Here is an 11,974-nt window from a genome sequence, read left to right on the forward strand (position 1 = left end):
TAATAAAAATTTTAGTATTACAACACATACGTTACAAGTAGGTATTTAGAGAATTTTATAATTATTTTATACTATTTAATAATTGAATGATTTAGTATATGGAAAAGTTGACATTATTCAAAATGAACCATATACATCGGATATAAGAGCATCATATTTTAATGTTAAATTATGGTATCCCATTAGCAGTTTAATATTTGCCCCAATGAGTAAAGTGCATTAGTTATTATATTAATTCAATGGAATCGTGGGGATAATTTATCAAGGGAAGATGTCTTAAAAAATGAAAAACACTTAACATGCTTCGTAAAATAGCCAGAAATCAGCGGTCGAAAACATTCAAAGAAAGAAGGGGATGGGGATAAAACAATAATTATATTTCAATGCAGTTTTATATAATGAAGAAACTCTTACATTTGAAAACCAGTACATATTTTTAGTATAATTTGACAGGAAACTTTTACTCTTTCCAGATGTTGAGTTAGTTCTTTTAGACTCTGGACAAAAAGAATTAGAAAATAACAAGAAATTGTTACAGCTTGTCTTATATGTATTCGTATGATTCTGTGATCATCAAGAAAGATTTTTAAGTGACACGAGAATTGTAATGATTTATGTTATATGGTGCTCAACCATTAAAGATTGTAAAACCTTTTTGTATATTAGTATCGTGAGATTTCTAAGTTTTTTTTTTGTTTGTTTGTTGTTGACATGATCATTAAAATATCTCTACTTATTACGATATGAAACAACAACACACGCACATGAGAAGTTCTTGTCTTTGATTGGATCTTCTCTTTTGATCATTGCTTGATAGATGTTGCAAGTTTTTTCAAGAATCAATCGAACGCTCCATTTTTTAATATATGTAAGACTAGTTTTTTCACTATCAGTACTAGTTGTTTTAGTATAGGTAAACTAGTACTGGTTTTAAGGCACTCTGAATTTGTAATTCAAATTAAGACTTTTCTTCCCTCACAGTGAGCCCCTTATCTCGGTGGGTTCCAATGATCTGTATTGCGTAGGCAAGAATCAACCTTGCTCTTGCAAAGTGATCACAACAATATTTCACTGTTATACCATATACCAAGTGGACAGCTTATTAGAGATATCTCATCTAATAGTGTGATAGAACACCTTGGCTTCAGAACAGCCTGGATGTGAGTGGAGTCGATCCTAAAAAGGTCTGGAAACACTCCCTTAAGTTTCTGATTTTTTGCTTGTAGATCAATGTCATAAACATCGAATTCTACCACATTTCCTAAAATGTTTGTGGGTATGGATCAGGTAAATAGTGGGGAAAGATCCCTTAAATTGGGAGAGGGGATCCATCAAGTTAGTTCTCATATACGTAGAACCATTTGGTCTATAATATTGTGCCTTCCTTATTCTTCTGGAAGTCTACTTTACAGCGTAAATTGTGAACGTGAATACATTATTTGGACAGCGATGATATTATGGCAGGCCGCGCCATTCAACCTGTGCTCTTCTTGTACAAAGAGCCCTAAAGAGTATTAGGAGGCATGCCAGGATCATCGTTCCACTATCATCACCTTAACGGTTGCGCTATGAATCTATTTTTTATGGGAGTCCAACCCATAATTTTGGGAACATACTGTACATTAAGTGCAATCGATGCGCTATGGTTAGAAAATTCGATTCGCCTATTATAGATATCGAACATGGAACATTTTCAAACCATATTATACATCCGATAAGCAGAATAGTAGTCTTTTACCGGACAAAAAATTGTTTACCCTGAAGTCTTTCACTAACATCTATCATTCCTATAGCAGGATTCGAATCAGAACCCTGTTTGTTAAAGAAAGAGAGAGAGAGAGAGAGAGCTGCTAACCACTCAGCCGACAAAGCTGTCCGTCTTTTAGTGTTACCTGCTGATGTTCTCTCTCCGCTTTAGCTGTAACCATTTGTTTTTGTTGCACAGGAGTGGTGCCCTCAGTCGCGTCACTACCATACCTACTATACTTTCATGACGCTATTCGATGCATAGCGAATTCAGATTCTCTCATAAATCCTGATTGTATCATACAGTCCAAGTGTAACGTGTATTGAGGTTCACGTTAGAGCCGATTCTTAGTCGACGTCTGCATCAAACTGCAATTTTCGGGCATATGCCCGATGTCAATTGAATTTTTTCTACTTATTGCACCACTCTTGTTATACTCGAAACAATATTGCGCCTGAGAAATTTGACACATTTCTACTGACAATTTGTCTCTGACTCTCATTCTACTATTGCAATCGCCTGTGTTATGCCTTTTGTCCGTCAACTCACTGATGTGTTAAGTGCTGTGCTAGAGGCAGACTTTTGCAAATTTATAGCTGGTGCTATTTCCGTTTTATATAGGAATGTCAGTGATACTTTGTCCACCGAAATTCATTGTTCACATAGCAGGCATTTCTGAACCATTGTTAACATGACTCTCTCTCATCAGATATGCCTTAAATCGGTGAACCAAAGAAGGCTACATATATTTCATTGAGCGCTAATATGATTCTTTGGAATAAACGTATTCGAATTTTAAGTGTGACAATAAATTTACTTAATATATTAATCCTATTTCGTCTAAGTTTCTTTTTTTAGGAAACAGTTTGTTCTTCAGGACAACGTGCCGAAGAATTTGTTAAGAATCCAGGGAGACTTATTTGACCAGATCGTGACTGCATAATCAATATTTTGCCAAAATTGTCAGATTGTCTCATAGTTCTATTAGTTCGGTGCTTATGTATTCTGAATAGATTTAGTTTACTGGTTGATTGAACTGTTCGTTAAATTACACAACCTTCTATTTCTTACTCTGGAAGTAAGTATTCTAAACTAAATGGTTATTTAATTCCTCTTACTTAAAATATTCCTTCTAGCTGAATAACATTACAAACCTTTATTAAAACAATAAGGCATTAGAAACGTCAATAATGGAATGGACTGTACAAGTTAATGCAGATATTAAAAAAAAAGAGAGAGAGATGGATGTAAGAAATAAATTATAAAGGTGCAATTTCCTTGCCCAATATTGGCAGAGTTTCAAGATTATAAAGAATTTTTTTTAAGCTTGTTCACGCCTTAAAGAAATTTCTACGTTTGCTAAAAAAACACGTTTCTTTTGAAAATCATTCCTGGGTAAAAAACAAAGTCCAATGAAGCTGAGACAAAGCATACATTGGACAGACTGTGCGGAAGTTTGAAATGCGTAAAAACGAACACCAGTTATAGTGTTGAATATAAAAGTAAATCGAAATTAGCCTCACTCACATATTTTCTCAGAACGTTGTGAAATGGATTAGTCCTCTGCCTCGATGCCTTATCTGGAAAACAATCTCTTGTAGAACAATAAGGAATCCCTATGGTATTACAATCGCATGCCCTCTTAAAGACGAACCAGGGACTCATACTTCCTAACATTTGGAAGTCTCTCATACGTTTATGCAACCCATCAGCCTTTCATTACACCAGTAACAATCTAAAGACCTTACATAATGGACGCTTTATACAGTATGTCAAATGACGCACGTGACTAATTTACGTTGTTATTCATATTATACCTTTTAAAACAACCGCTGTTAAGAAGCGTTTAGATTAGTTTATGTATGTTATCTAGTAATTTTTATTACTGAATAAAATTGTCAGTTTGTAAGCGAAACATGCTTAAGTTCAATATTTTTAAAAAGAGATCTGTGAGTAAATCCTATTCTTAGATTTTCTGTTATCTATTGTCCTTGTAGTTTGGCTTCGATACAATAACGTATTGCTTTATAATAGTTCTGAAGTTATACGAAAGGATCGGGATATAAGAATATATTTGTCTTAACTTTGGTTTTTCTTTTATATTAAAAACTGACAACATGGAAGAGTAAGTGTAGAACCAGGAATGAGTGTTCAGTTGATGTACTATTCTTTAAGAGTAGAAAAATAATTAAACGCTGTGCTTTGTATTATGAGTCAGTTTCCATGACGACGTTACATGCTGAGCATCCTTTTTGTTACTCTTTGGAATGATTCATACCCTGCAAGTGTTTCTTTCCTCTGAAAATCCTTCCAAAATCTTAATAGCTACTTGAGACACATAAAAATAGCTTTCTATGACCACAGCGTGACATCCGTGTGATAAAAGGAGAACGTGGTTCACATTCCAATTATACTTCTGCCAGTCCATGCTTAGATGTTGCAACCGCGTCTAGTGTGGTGAATAGAGCCGCGCTATGCTGGCAGCGAAATACTCGATAAGCACCAGTAGCCACTAGGCACTATTAACATAGAAGCTCTTTGACGGCTTTTCTGTGCCCTGAGAAAAGTTGGCTTCAACTGAAAAACAAAGTAGAAGAAATTTTAAAGGGAGAAATATAATACTGCATTTAAGTTTTCTTCCATTGTGGGAAGTTAAATAATTTTTGGAATTTGAGAGAGAGAGAGAGAGAGAGAGAGAGAGAGAGAGAGAGGGAGGGTTCTCTGTTAATTGTCATTATTATTGTTTAATACCGGTGCTAGTTTCAAAGCTCCCACCCTGTCTGATCACTTTTCCTCCCCTCTGTCTGTGCACATCACAAATAGTCCAGTACTCGGAATGGAGAGATTTCACTCATCTCTCCATTGAGATATTGATCCATTCCACTTTTAGTTTCAATCAGACTATTTCTAGGGCAACAAAGGTAGAAAACCTGCCGAGATTATCTTGTATAATAACCGTGTATCATTGTTGTGTGGAATTTAATTTAATTTTGATTTTCAGGATTCCATTTCTGTCGAATTTTTAAACTCTTTCAGTTACAGTCACCTGGGCAACGTTGAAACTCAGCGTTGGCTAATCCTTCAGCTACCGGAACAATCATGCGAACTATAAATCAGCCTTCTTCAAGGCTAGCTTTTAAGACGACTTCAATAAATATTGAAGGACTGTCATCCGAAAAGGAAATTTTATTAGCAGACGTGTGATACACGCAAATGTGTGTTTTAGTTATCCAGGAGACATAGAGGGGTAAACAGCAGTAGACCAAAAATTCATGGCATGAAATTAGTAGCTCAGAGACCACACGAACAATACGGTAGTGTTATATTTGCTAAACCAGACTTGGATATTAAATCTATACATATGGCATCCCATAATAATATAGCGATATTAACCATCGAGATCAAGTCCTGCACAATCACATTGATATATAAGCCACCTAATGAAGATTTCGTCTTCAAAAAACCTGCCAACTTTAACGCCAAAAGGTTAAAATAATACTTGGATACTTTAATTGTCAGAGTTTAACATGGGGCTACAAAATGACTGACAGGAATGGCGCTGAGCTGGAAAATTGGGCTGAGAGAGAGAAGGACTGAAGCTGATCCACGATCCCAAGTTAAGACCATCATTCAATAGCGGAAGGTGGAGAAGAGGCTCTAATCTAGATAACATCTTTATCAGTGAACAAGTAGCCGTTCAAGCGACGAAGATAGTAGAAGAGCCGATACCAAGAACTCAGCACAGACCTGTTACTTGTGAAGTCAGAGCTGTTATCAATCCAGAGATAGTACCTTTTAAGCGACGGTTTTAAAAAAGCAAGATGGGACGGATTTGCGAAGGAACTCAATCAGACAGTAAACACTCTTGAAGCTGATCCAAGTAACTGCGAAGAGTTCGTGAATACCATCAAAATAGTATCTCGCCGAGATACTGTTTTGTATTTTGTATCTTCATTAAAATATTAAAATAATATTTTAATGAAAACCAGACGGAACAACTAAAAGAATATAAAATCAGATATGACAAGGATCCTTTCGCTGTAGACACAATTGAGGCAGGCGAAAAACTGATGGACAAACTCACGGATGGTAGAAAGAAGAGATGGATGAAGCTACTGCAGGATTTGGATATGAAACAGAACAGCAGACAAGCATGGAAACTGGTGACGAAATTAAGCAACGATCCAACTAAAACTCAAGTTTACGTAACAGAGGTCACCCCAAACAGATCGCTCACCAGCTATTATTGAATGGCAAGACAGACAAGAAGATGCTGAAAACCAATCTTACGCGCATTAAAGAAACTGAGACTAATTCATTAGCCTCTTTGTTCTCCGAAGAAGAACTAAGAAAAGCTATATGTCACCTGAAAGAGAATAGAGCTGCTGGCCCGGACGACATTCGGACAGAACAGATAAAGCGTTTCGGTCCGGTAACCATTCAATGGCTGCCGATGAATAGGTGTGTAGAATCTTTTCAGTTGCCCAAATTATGGAGGAAAGCTCAAGTGGTAACTTTACTTAAACCAGGAAAGGAACCTACAGCTTCGAAGAATTTTCGTCCTGTTTCTCTCCTCTGCCACTTGCATAAAGTTTTTGAACGAATCATTCTGGAAAGAATAGCAGCAAACATTGACGAGAAACTTATACCCGAGCAAGCCGGTTTCTATCCCGGAAAGACCTGCTGTGGCCAAATTCTGAATCTCACGTAGCACATCGAAGATGGTTACGAGAAGAAGCTTGTGGCTGGAGCAGCTTTTATCGATCTTTCAGCAGCATATGACACTGCTAATCACAAGAAACTGTTGGTCAAGCTGTACCAAATAACGAAAGATTTTCACCTCATGAATGTAGTTAAAAACATGCTCCAGAATCGACGATTCTACGTAACTTTGCAAGGAAAGAAGAGCAGATGGAGAAATCAGAAGAATGGTTTACCTCAAGGAAGCTTATTGGCCAGGATGCTCTACAATATTTATACTAACGATCAGCCAACCCACCCACAAGTGAGGAGGTTTATTTACGCCGACGACACAGCTATATGCAGTCAAGCAAGGAGTTTTGAAGAAGTTGAGAAGAGGTTGACAGAAGCCTTAGAAATACTCTCCAATTATTATGAGCCCAATTGCCTGAAGCCTATCCCAAACAAGACTCAGGTATGCGCTTTCCATCTGCGCAACAGGGAAGCAAAACGCCAGTTAACATTGTCTGGAGAGGAAAATGCCTCGAACTCTGCAGCAATCCCAAATAACTTGGAGTTAAGCTGAATCGTACCTTGTCGTACAAGGTACATTGACAGGAGCTAAAAGGAAAAATCTATGCAAGAAATAACATCATAAGAAAAATGACTGACACGACGTGGGGAGCTCAACCAGAGGTACTTTGCTCGACGGCTTTGGCATTGTATTTTGCTGCAGGGCAGTATGCTTCCCCAGTGTGGGTGGCATCCGCCCATACGAAACACGTGGATGTGGCCTTAAATGATACCATTAGGATCATAACCGGATGCCTAAGACAACCACAGTCAACAAGCTGTATCCCTTAGCAGACATAGCGCCACCAGTAAGACGTCAAGTGGCCGGTGAGATGGAGGAAAAAAAAAAGCAGATGACGGACGAAAGACATTTTATGCAAAGAACTAAACCGTTGATCCATGAACCTCAGGAGCGACGCCTTGTTCTATGGAGGGAACCGGTTCAACTTCAAGAAGCCCCCATAATTAAGGAAGAGTTAACCAAGTGATATCACCTACCCTATAGCACCCTGGAGGACTCTGAACCATCTTAGAGTGAGAGTGTCCAAATGCAAAAATAACCTGATGAAATGGGGTTATGCAGATGATGACAGCGGTGACTGCGGAGACGTCCAAACTGACGAACATCTTTTATGTTGCCCAGTTGTTGATATTCAGAATTGATCAATTCAACTTTGATCAGTATAATCCTATATTGTATATAAATAAAGTAGGTTAACACTAATGTACTCGTTGGATCTCCTAATCGGTAAAAGTTTATTTTTAGTCCTTGTTCAAAATGATACTAAAAGATTTCCTTTTGTTTGCTGGTATAATTTCCTTTTCATTAGCCATCAGATTTTAAATAACATATTATTCCTATAAACCAGTTTATTTTAAATGGAGAAAAAAGAGTTAAATTGTGTGTGGCATATATACTCAAAACGGCTTTAAGGTTTTATCTGGATAATAGTTTATAAAAATAGTCTTTCTGTTCTGAGCTAAAAGTCGATATCTCGCACTTCCGTTTTTTTTTTTTTCGTTTCAATTTAATTAAATGTAAATTTCTTAACTGTGTAGTGACAGGCAATCAGAAAGTTATCTGATCTTAGTTTTACTTTCTAGACTGCAGTTTTTGGAAGTTGAGTTACTCTTAGGAATATGTAAGAAAACGTAAGAATCCCATCTACCAACAATCATAATACAAAACTATTATGAGAGGTTTATAGCTGTACATAATTCAGATAGTAGCGGGTTTATTATATGTGTGCATGTATGTCGGATAATAAGTGGATTGTAAAGCATGTAACTATTAAATGCTTACTATCCATTTATAGTCAAACACAATAAACCTAAACACAACAATAATTAGTCACCGTTAAACTAAGAAACATTCACTCTCTCTTGCACAGCCAACAACTCAATAGGATTATAAACAATAACTTAGATATTATCGGACTTATTGGACGAAGGCACAAGAGAAATTCTAACAGTTGTTAGAAATATCTTTTTTCAGAATAAATATGAATAGTTTGACTTTTTTTTTCTTTTTTTTTTTTTTGAAATTATATTGTCAATGGATTCTTCCCGCATTCAAGATCGCACAGAAATAATCGACCAATAATTTTCTTAATTGATATTTCTGCACTGTTCAGCACAAAAATATCATGAAAAAGAATTTTGGAATTTTTTCTAGTATCAAGGAAAGCAAAATCCCGGATATAAACCGTAAAGGAGACATCTTGTTTTCTGTACTAGCTTTTTTTTAGTTCCATCAATAAGACTTTCCAGTTTAAAAAATACAAAAATAATGACGTTCCCTCGAAAAAACCATCTAACATAGTACAAGAAGTAAGAAAGTAAAAGAAACTTACAAACTAACAACAAAAAAAAACCTCCTCTCTTTGTAGCAAATAGCTTCAAGACAGATTTTGCTTCCCTGGGGTGATCCATAGAAACTCTTCCATCCGGACGGATCTATTAGATAACCCTGTCGAATTAAAGACTTCTGACCGCTTAATCTCTTCTCAGCAGCAACCTTATAGTTTTTGCGTTTCTTGATCAATGAATCTCGTGCGTTGTCGTTGTCCCTCGAGCACCGTCAACTTTGGTTCGCTACATCACCTGTCTCCTAGTGACTAACTTTATTGCTAGTTATTTCTTGGACGCTCTCCCTACCTCCTGCCCCCCCCTCCTCTTCCTCGAACGCATGAACCCTGCTCTAGTGACTCCGTGTGTATGATAGAGTGAGGTAGTCTTCGTTAGTTTGTCTCCCTCTGAACCTTCTAGGAGGAAATTAAGTTTCAACAAGCAATAAGTTCCGGGGAAGTTATAAGAAGAGGAGAAGAACGTTTTATTTGTTGGCGCTGTTATTTTTTCCCCTTCATCACACCGTAAGGATAGCGACAAAACTATATTTTCTTTCCGCATTTAGGCGTCAAATTACATTTCTAGCGGGATGATTTCATCGCCCGTTTTCCTATGTCTTCGTCTTGTGATCCAACGAACTAAATCATGTCTGTTATTTTAATAACAGACCAATCTTTCAATAGAGTACATAATTACTTTGCGACAACACTCATAATTAAATTTTGTTACACAGTAATATAATTGTAATCCTCAATACATTTCACGTATAATATTATACAAAATCTTTCAAAATATTTTGGGTATTTACAAGTATTTCATGCTTGGGGAATATGTTTTTTTTTTACTTAACTTTATTTATTTTATATTACAGTAGCTAACAAATTAATCAACTAATCCGAAAGCTCATATTTTAAAGAAAAGTTTTAATTTCCCAAGAAAATAAGTACAAAAATTATACTCCAACCTTACTTAATAATTTATGTGCATATCTGTTCCTAAAAGTTCATTAATTCGCTTACGCATGGACTCTACCAACGTAGAACACATTTTTCTTATTTCTGCTTCTCGAAACCATTCTTTTATAATGGATTGTATTAACTTATCCTTTGTATTACAATTTAATTTTCCAAGTCTCTTTTCCACTATCGCTCACAAATTTTCTATGTTGTTCTATTTGTCTTTCTAGATCTGTGGAACAACTTTTTTCTCTAAAAATTTTATGCATTGGTCAATTTTCATCATACCGTCAACAGGAACAAGTGATCCTGGATCGTCATGTGTAAAACAACCCCAGAACATATTTTTAGCTGGGTGCTTAGGAACTTGTTGAAGGTGGACGAAAGAAATTTTCTCAGCCACTGATTTGCGAACATAGGGTCTTCTCTCTCCTTACACAAAGAAATGGCTCTCATCTGAGAATATGACCTCCCACTTCTTATCAGTGCAAGTGTCCAATTTTGCCTACTAGAGCCTTTGTTCTGCGTAGTCTTCGTCAAGAGATTTTCGACGGACTGTCATGTCAGTAACATTAATCCCGCTAGCTGCCAAGTCTATTTAAATATATGGCAGAAAATCTTGGATTCATTTTCATTTACGATGTTTTTAATTTTCTTGTTTTTCCAGAATAAAATGCTTTTTATTTCAGTTTTTGATTTATGAGATATTTTTATCCTATTACTTTCAATGCTAATACAACTGCCTTTTTTCTGTTAATTTATATTAATATTCGCATGTTAATCTGCATTCCAAAGTGTGGAAAGGGTCCAGTTATATAAAAAAAAATTATTTTGGCAAGAACATTCACGTGCAGAGACGTAATTCGTCATCGCAACAATTGATTTTGAGACGATGTTTTGACTAAACAAAATGCAAATTTTTATTCAAACGTGAGTATAAATAGTATACTAATTTATGAAGTTTTTTTTTCAATAATTAAGAACCTTTTCTGATGACTGCAATATCTGCAAGAAACCACATTTAATAAATTAATTTAACCCGATTAATTTCTTTACAAAATTAAATTTATTAACACAAAAATTTTCCGAAGGAAAAAAGCGGACATTTCACAACAAATGTACATATTTTTAATGCAATTCAATTGATGATTTAGATGAATAGCAGTCAGGCATCAGAAAAGATCCAATCATCAAAAAATAAGTCAGATGGTGTTACGTTTCTATGCAGCGTAGCACAGACTTACCGAAGCATTTTTTTTTTCACCACCACCTTTTCTGAATGAAATCTTTTAAGCGATTCTTGAACGCGGTAACTAAGAAATAAAGACCAATGCAGTAGTCTTTATATTTACACGAATTTCATACATTTATGGATTCAGTTAAATTTATATTACTTTTATATGATTCGTAGCATGATTTAATTGGTAAAAGGGACTTCTATTGAAATTTATAAAGTTAGTACGCATTGTTGAAAAAAATCCTGATTTTAGAATGACTACCACATAGGAAGAGAATTGAAGTTTATCAAAGTAAGCTGGTATTGAGTGGTCGTAATAAAGTACAATTATATAGTCATGTCTGTGCTTGATCCAGCTGTTTCTACTGCCTGAATGTGTTTCGCAATGATGCAAGTAATGTGAAGAATTCAATCAATATTTGCATCGTATCAAGTGGCAGAAGGTATTATCCACGAGTACAGTGTGTTGATTAGCATTGGATCAAAGGTACATAAACGACAGCACATTTGAGCAGGTTAGATTATTAATGGAATCAGATATTCATCTCGTCAGACTAAGTAACCGAACCTGAATAAGTACATAGAATTCCATAAAATAATACTTGTACAAATATATAAAATTAATCTGGTTTTTCATCCTCGATATCATCTAAATATTTTCATAGCAACTTTCCATATCGAACTGAAATGAATGTCAAAATACAGTGAACACACACACACACACACACACACACACACACACACACACACACACACACACACACACACACACACAAATTCCAATGATCGATCACGAGTTTATTAACATAGACATTACAACTTTAGATTGAATTCGCATTTCGCACAATTCATGTTGAAGGTACATATTTATTTTTATTTATTCTGTTGCCCGTAACATAAAGAACTTAAACTGCAGAATCCTCTTCAGAATAA

Source organism: Typopeltis vanoorti, chromosome 2 (assembly GCF_054136105.1).
Source record: "Typopeltis vanoorti isolate ZY-2024b chromosome 2, IOZ_Tvanoo_1.0, whole genome shotgun sequence".
NCBI classification, from domain to species: Eukaryota; Metazoa; Arthropoda; class Arachnida; order Uropygi; family Thelyphonidae; genus Typopeltis; species Typopeltis vanoorti.